The sequence below is a fragment of the Dendrobium catenatum genome, unplaced genomic scaffold (genome assembly GCF_001605985.2).
Source record: "Dendrobium catenatum unplaced genomic scaffold, ASM160598v2 fragScaff_scaffold_1395, whole genome shotgun sequence".
Lineage (NCBI taxonomy): Eukaryota > Viridiplantae > Streptophyta > Magnoliopsida > Asparagales > Orchidaceae > Dendrobium > Dendrobium catenatum.
This window is the reverse complement of record NW_021319857.1, coordinates 531,525-539,163: the sequence shown is the minus strand read 5'-3', so window position 1 is coordinate 539,163 and position 7,639 is coordinate 531,525. Positions and strand designations below refer to the sequence as shown.

The 7,639-nt window shown below is 38.5% G+C and overlaps 1 protein-coding gene across 3 annotated transcripts in view; it reads left to right on the top strand.

The window, feature by feature from the left end:
• Window positions 1-7,374, top strand: part of LOC110103414 (GPI mannosyltransferase 3) — a 41,450-nt gene extending 34,076 nt beyond the window's left edge. For 2 of the 3 annotated variants that reach the window (XM_020832149.2, XM_020832131.2), the window contains exon 11: window positions 6,841-7,374. The gene's annotated coding sequence lies outside the window, so the exon portion shown is untranslated. Of the gene's footprint in view, window positions 1-2,479; window positions 2,955-6,840 lie in introns of those variants that run through there. The other variant, XM_028699818.1, reaches the window with a different exon arrangement.
• Window positions 7,375-7,639: the final 265 nt, after the last annotated feature.

The window sequence follows — 7,639 nt, the reverse complement described above, 5'->3', positions numbered from 1 at the left end:
GAATTTAGGGAAGCCTCAGCCAGATCCAAATGCAGCTTCTCCTCCCTCTCTTCCTTTAACTCCCCCTCACCTCCCTCCTCAGTTTCCTCGTCATCACAGACGATGAGAACCTGAAGAGTTCGGTCCTTGCACCGATGTCTTGGCGTATACTTCTCCTCGCACCTGAAACACAACCCCTTTGCCCTCCTCTCCTGCATCTCCTTCTCTGTCAACCTCTTGAAATTTTCCCCACTTCCTCCTATTGGTTTCTCCCTGGTGATCTCATTAATGTTGCCTGATGCATGCCCTTGGGTGCTAGAAGAGTGGTCGTCGTCCTGTAAGAGCCTCCTGAGCTGTTGCTCTTAGCTCTCTTCTCTAGATTCTTCTGATTTTCCACCAGCTGGGACAACTTCATGGCCTCCCCTAAGTCACGAGGCATCAAAACCTTCACTGCTACTCAAATATCTGCCTTCATCCCCTTCATGAAGTTCCTCTTCAATACTGTATCTGATAATCGCTCAACTATACTGGCTAGGTGCTCAAACTGCTCCCGGTAGTCTGCTACTGATCCCTCCTACACCAAAGCAAAGAACTGCTCATAGAAGTCTCCTCCCCGATCGGTTTGGAAGCATTCGATCAAGCAATCCTTAAATTCTCCCCAGTTCCGGATGGGCCTCCTCTGATATCTCCACTAGTACCAGGAGAATGCCTTCCCTTCTAGACATAATCCCGCGGCCAATAATTTCTCCTCCTTCGTCAAACCGTTGACAGCGAAGTACCTCTCTACTTTGTAGATCCATCCATATGCATCATCCCCTTCAAAAATGGTCATTTTTAGTTTCCTTACTTGCTGGTCGCCGCCGTTTCCCCATATACCTCCATAATTTTCCTTCTCCCAAGTGCTTAGTTCCCCCCACGTCTCTTGATCCTCCCGTGCTATGCCATAACCCAATCCCCCTTCGATATCCCTTATTCTCCCTTCAAAATCAGCACCCCGACGGCCGTAAAACCCCTCATGGCGTTCCCGATCAGCCCCTCTTTGCTCCGCTCCCCCATAGCCATACCTTTCCCCATGTCAATATCCTCTTTCCTCCCTATGAAAAGGCTCCATATAGGGTCTTCTTCTTCCCCCTTCCACGATTTCCACCTCTTCTTTCTCACGGATTTCAGAATTGGTGTTCTTCACTTTTGGGCCCTTCGCTTCGGATGCCGCTGTTTGTGCTTGAAGCTCCAACATTCTTTTCATCATATCCCTGAGATCGGCCACCTACCCCTCCATGGAAGAAATTCTTTACTCCACTGTTTCTTTGATGTGATTCATCTCTCCTTCGAGTCACTCCTTCAAAGCATCAACTTTCTTGGCCGTCATTACAATCCGGAGTTTGTAGATTCACAAAATCTGGAATTTGCCGAAAACAACCCTCCAACGGTCTCAAGACTTGCTCTGATACCAATTTGATAGGAAATACTTGAGTTCGCAAGTAACCCTACCACTAATTGGAAGAAAACAGTGAAAATAAAGCAAAATTTGTGCGAAATCAGCCCCAAAACAGTGGATTGCAACAATGGAAATAAAACAAAACTAACACAAAGAAAGATACAAGTGATCTTCTATTTGAGAGGAGGATCGTTCTCTCCCAATCTCTAAACGCAAGGTCTAGAGCCCTCAAACCTCAAAAGATTCCAAGAGAAACTCAAATCTAAGCATATCTACCTTAGCCCCTTCATGCCCTTTAAATAGCCCTCTCCACCTCCTTAAAAACTTCCTAAGATAAGATATTATTTAATTAATACAAAAGATATCAAATCATTTAATTAATTAAATCTACTTTCCTAATATAAACTAATTTCAAAATTCCTTCCCTTTTCTCCTATTGCCGCCTCAAGGGGGGCCCACAAGCTGGGCGGAAACATATGAAGGAGGCGGCTTAGCCCTCTTCTTGTAGAACTGGACTGGTTGGACCGGTCTATCAGATTATAGTTGGGCCAGATGTAGTAGTGGACCGGTCTATCAGATTATAGTTGGGCCAGATGTAGTAGAGGTCAAATACGTTTAAACCAAAAAGCTATTTTTTATGGATGAATGTCAACCATTTAGTACTTTAAACCAATAATTTTTTCAACTATCTGATGTGGGACTTAACCCAAGTCCTCATGTGCCTTAGAAATCTCCTCTCTCATGAGTTCTCTCCGCATTTTTTTATATTTGTAATAGGATTATGGATTCATATGCGAAAAGGATAAAACTATGAACCATGGGTGTTACACTGATTCAAATGGCAAATTTGTATCACATATTAGGCACAAAATGGACAGTGAATGATTGACATGCTATTTACTACGTTCAGTTGTATGTTAATTTGACATGAAAAATATGAGACCTGATGACAAATTTGTATCAATGTCCAATAACTTGGATGGAAAATTTTGTCCAAAACTATTTTGATAGGAAAATTTGGTTTTAGTATAGCTTATGATCCGGATGAGTTTGCAATCACAGCTCTTCTAAATCATGAAGCTCCTCCAGCTGAAGCCAGACATTCTTTTCATGGGAGAGTTGATGGCTAATTGCCACGCTTTGCAAGGGAAGCCTCCTTTAAGAGGGATGATAACTTGAACCCCAAAGGCCAAAGCATAGGGAGTAGAATATGAATGCCTCAACTAAGTTATTGTGCCACTCCCGCGTATTAGCAATGAGGATTTTCTTAATTGTAAGTTTATGTTAAGCCGTTCACTCTAATAACTTATTGTGCCACTCCGCGTTACAGCTGTTTGGTGCAAGCGACTTTATGAGGAAAGGGAATTGCGTTAATGGTCTTATTATTTCGAGAATTTCAATTGCTTTGATGCTATTATGGTGGGCCACAAAGTTATTTTGAGGTTTTAATAGCTGTCATGATGGCTTTTGATGGATACAGTAGTGTGTAGATGGATTATAAGAGATGAAGCAATTTTGAATCGCCTTCCAGACTGAAGGAGTATCTCTTTTTTCTTTTAACGTAAATCACCAGTACATATGCTATTTATCTTGGCATTTTAACTGATTATTAAATAGCCCATTTTCTGTAATTTCTCACATGTGGGAATGATAAGTCTAGATCAGCTGTGCATAGTTGACACCAGAAAGAACTATGCAAATGCTTTTAGTGAAGCCTTAGGAACAATTACCCTGCTCATAAAATTGAGCAAAGCTTAAGCTCACTGAAGCCTAATAACTTCTGCAGATTATAACCAAATCAAGGGATTTTCTGAAAGGTAAATCTTATTTGTACGCAGGCATTTCATGCATAAGGTTTTTATGATGACCAAGAGACTTCCTTCTCTGCTTTAACATGAAAATTAGCACACTATCTTATTTGTCTTAGTTTTGCATATTCATAAGGAGTAATGTACCATATAATAATTTTATTTGGTTAAGTAATTCTCAAACCTTCCAGTCGAAAGTTTATAAATAAATATGAGCTTATATTGCAGCAGCTCTAAAGATGTTTGCAATTGTCTTTAACATTACTTTGTTCCAAATTTCTTCTGTAGAAAATACAAGCTAAATGATATAACATCTATTGTGGATTAAATGTATAAAATAGTTGTAAAAGGTAGTGTATAATAGATCAAATTATTAGTAGTACACAATAAGAGCAGAAAGAAATATGATAAGCAAGAAGCCATGGCTGAAAAGGAGCTAGAAAAGAAAAGATCGCACTCAAGAGAACATGGTTCTGTGTTCTGTAGGACTCGTTTAAACTACTGGTTGTGACGAGGTTGATGATTTTTCTAATTTTTTTAAGTAAAAGTTGACGATGCAATGAAAGTGGTGGGAAAAATAGAAAAATAACACAAAACATTCAAAATTTTTTTGTAGGTTCTCCCATATTTGATAATTATATCCATACAAAGAAAAATCGATGGCAGTTAAAATCTATAATACAAGTATAGAAGGGGTTGCAATCCTTCTTAGATTAAATTTTAAATTGTCATACAATATAAAATAGTTTGGCTGTGAGGAAGATCTATTCTGCTTCTCTAATTCCTCCCTTAATAAATGCGTATACTCTTCTCAAATTTTCCTATATCTAACACAGCAATTTATATTTTATTCCATGTTATATTTATTTATTTATTTTTCCTAATCTAACTCTTTATGATTGTTGCGTCCTGGAATATTCACGGCGGTAGAGAAATATAAAGTTTAACATCTTAGCTTTGTACGAAGATCCAGCACTCATACAAATAAAAAAAGAGGGTGCAGTATTTAAAGAGACACCAAAATTTTTAAGTGGAAAACCTTTAAAAGAGGAAAAACCACGGGGCCTGACCGATTACAAATGAGGCCCTTCCTTGGGGGAAGGCCTTGGCTTGATGTAATAAATATATATCATATAAAGTGCATTACATGATGGGACTTTGAAAGAATGACTATTGATATGCTTGTTTGATCGGCAAAACTGTAGTCGATGGGCGAAGGAGATTGGAAATACTGTAATATGGTGACGGTGGTCAGAGGGACCGTAGTCGGCTAGCGACAGTGGTCAGAAAAAACCGTTGTCTGGCGATGGAGGTACCGTTGTCTGGCCACGGAGGTCGGAAAGATCGCAATCTGGCTATGGAGGTCGGAAGAACCGTAGTTGGCGGGCGACAGTGGCCACAAAGACCGTTGTCTAGCGATGGATGTCGGAAATACCGTAGTTAGCGGACGATAGTAGTCATTATGATTGTTGTCTAGTGAAGGAGATTGACAAGACCGTAGTCGGCTGATGATGGAGGTCGGAAGCCCGGCGATGGGTGGAAGTTCGATGTTGGGTAGAAGTCCGATGAAAGTCCGACGACGGGCAAAAGTACAGCGATAGGCGAAAGTTTGGCGTCGGGTAGAAATCCGGCGACGAGTGAAAGTCTGACGTCGAGTAGAAGTCCGATGAAAGTTCGGCGACTGGTAGAAGTCTGGCGACGGGCAGAAATCCGGCCATGGGCGGATGTCCGGTGTCGAGTAGAAGTCCGACGAAAGTCTGACGACGGGCAGAAGTTTGGCGTCGGGTAGAAATCCAGCGACAGACGGAAGTTTATCATCAGGTAGAAGTTTGACGGAAGTCAGGCGACGGCGGAAGTCCGACGATGACGGAAGTCCGACGATGAAGGAAGTCCGATGTCGGGTAGAAATTCGGCGTTGGGTAGAAGTTCGACAAAAGTTCGACGATGAGCAGAAGTCCAATGACGGGTGGAAGTCCGACGTCGGATCGAAATCCCCCCTCCATGAGGAATGAGGGGTCTATTTATAGTATTCTGGGTGTGACATGACCAATAACTAGGAGGGAGGGCAAGGGTAATTTGAGAGTGATTTGAATGGATGGCTGATGTGGATTCCGTCGATCATGGACCATTTATTTGGTATTTTAATGTCTTAATGATTAATGATATTAGAATTTGACGATCTTGGGCTCGTTGTATTTTTCTCATCGAGCTGCTCTATTTGATTATAAGTATGACATGTTTGGAAACCGTTTGGTAATCCAAATTATGGTTTGAACCTTTCTAAATATGCTTCGAGTCTTCGACTTGGACCTATTTGAACTCGGATTGAGTCGAGTTTGGTGTCGTTGGGTTTGTATTTCCAATATGTTCATTTCTATTGTAAGTTTGTTGAAATTGGAGTTCATATGGTCTCTAATTTAATTTTTGAAATTTTCACATTGATTTTGCTTCAAGATTCACGCCTGATCAAGATAATTTTTTGATGATATATCAATAATTAGTTTTATTTGCATTCGTCATTGTCACTGGTAAACGCAGACTTTGAATTCCTGAAGGATTTAAGAATTTCTGACGTAACAGTTAAATAAATGATTAGAATTTAAGGCAATTAACGAACAAGTTGTAGTTTTAGATAACAAATTTATTTTTAAATTATTTTGCTGAATTTTATATTTTATTTCCTTATGCTGTATGTTGTTGGTTTAATATGATTGAAATTTTATAACATATATTTGATGTACGTGCAATAATATTATTAATTTATATTTTTATTAATATGATTATTATTATAATTATTTGTAATGATAAATTTATTACTTTGATCTCCTTTTAAAAAAATAATAAATAATTAAATTTTATTCACATGTGTTTGATGCACTTGAAAACTATAATAAAACTTATTGACCGAAGATTATGTATGTTTGACGTCTTCTCTTCGTAGGTAAAAAATTAGACTCAATAATTTATTTTAATACCCGAAAAAAGCTTTTTGATGATATCATGTGGAAAATTTTAAACTGGTTGTTAGAAACTTTTCAATGGTTTACATGGAGAATAAAGCAAGTCGCTAATTAATGATTACTGACCCATTCATTTTATTTTACAAGTAGAGGAATTGGTCCCAACTCTTAAAGCCAAGATGAGAATAGGGATTGAGAGTTGATGTGTAGTAAATAGCTAAGCAAATCAGACCAAATAAATCCTAATGGCATGTTAGTTGACTCATAATAGCTGGACTACAGCTGTTGATGGTGATCGTTGATGAACCCCACCATTGCTGATATTTACTGCACTATTTTTAGCCCTTTTTCTATCATTGAAGCCTTTCTTTCTTTCTATGCATCTGAGCCTTGAACTGCTACAATGTTTATACTTTCACATACCAAAAGCTTAAACCACTATTTAGGCATATATTTCTGTTTACTTTCATATGTTTTTGTATCGTAGTTTTTTCTTCTTGTTTATACGTTACTCCCAGTTTAAAAAATTCCAAGTAAACAATTCACAAAAAACTACAAAGCTTTCAATAGCGTGGAGTATTTCTCTTTACAAATTTCTGCTTAGCCAACTGCGACAGAGACTTGTTCAAATTACTAAAGCAATTTGCATTCACAGGAGGAATCTCACCAGAAATTCTAACTCTTTTGATGAATCCAGCTGTTTGCCACTATTTGTCAATCAAGGAGCGGAATCTTATGATGTTTTATTTGAGATATTCTGTCTTCAATCTTTCCCCAGATGTTATTCGAAGTCTTTTCCTAAAGGAGACGCTGGATTCAAACTCAAAAGAGAGAAGCTTGGTGAACTTAATCATCCCCATAAACTTTCAATTTTTATCTTGAATGGTAAAAAACTGGATTCTTAAGCCACCTTACAAAGGTGCACCACAGCTCAAAAGTCGTGTTATTTTTGACAAGCATCTGCTTGTTTGCAAGCTTGCAATTGGTAAGTCCCTTTCCAGCTATCAAGATCTTGTTCCATTTTGTTTTTATGCCTATTTAGTTAGGTTGGCTTTAATGATTTTGAACCTGGCTTTTCATTTCTTAGGCTTTCATCTTCCACTTCTTTTATGGCAAGTAGTACTTTTCTATTATTATTTTGGACATTTTAAAAAGTTCGATGGTTGAAATGAAGAAAATATTGTGAATTTTAATATCAGGGATATATACTTAATTATCTTCACTTATGTCGATTATGGTAAAAAATTGGGGTGTCAATATTTGACACGACTTGAACCTGACCCTAAAATTTCGAGTTAGGATCAACCCGAATCCGAAATGGGTTCGGGTTCAACAATTTGACCCGTTTCAAAAATCGAGTCTGTTTGGGTTGACCTTTTGATCCAAAATTGACTCGTTTTTTTACCCGAAAACCCATTTTGACCCAGCAATTCAAGATTGACCCGTTTTTGGAC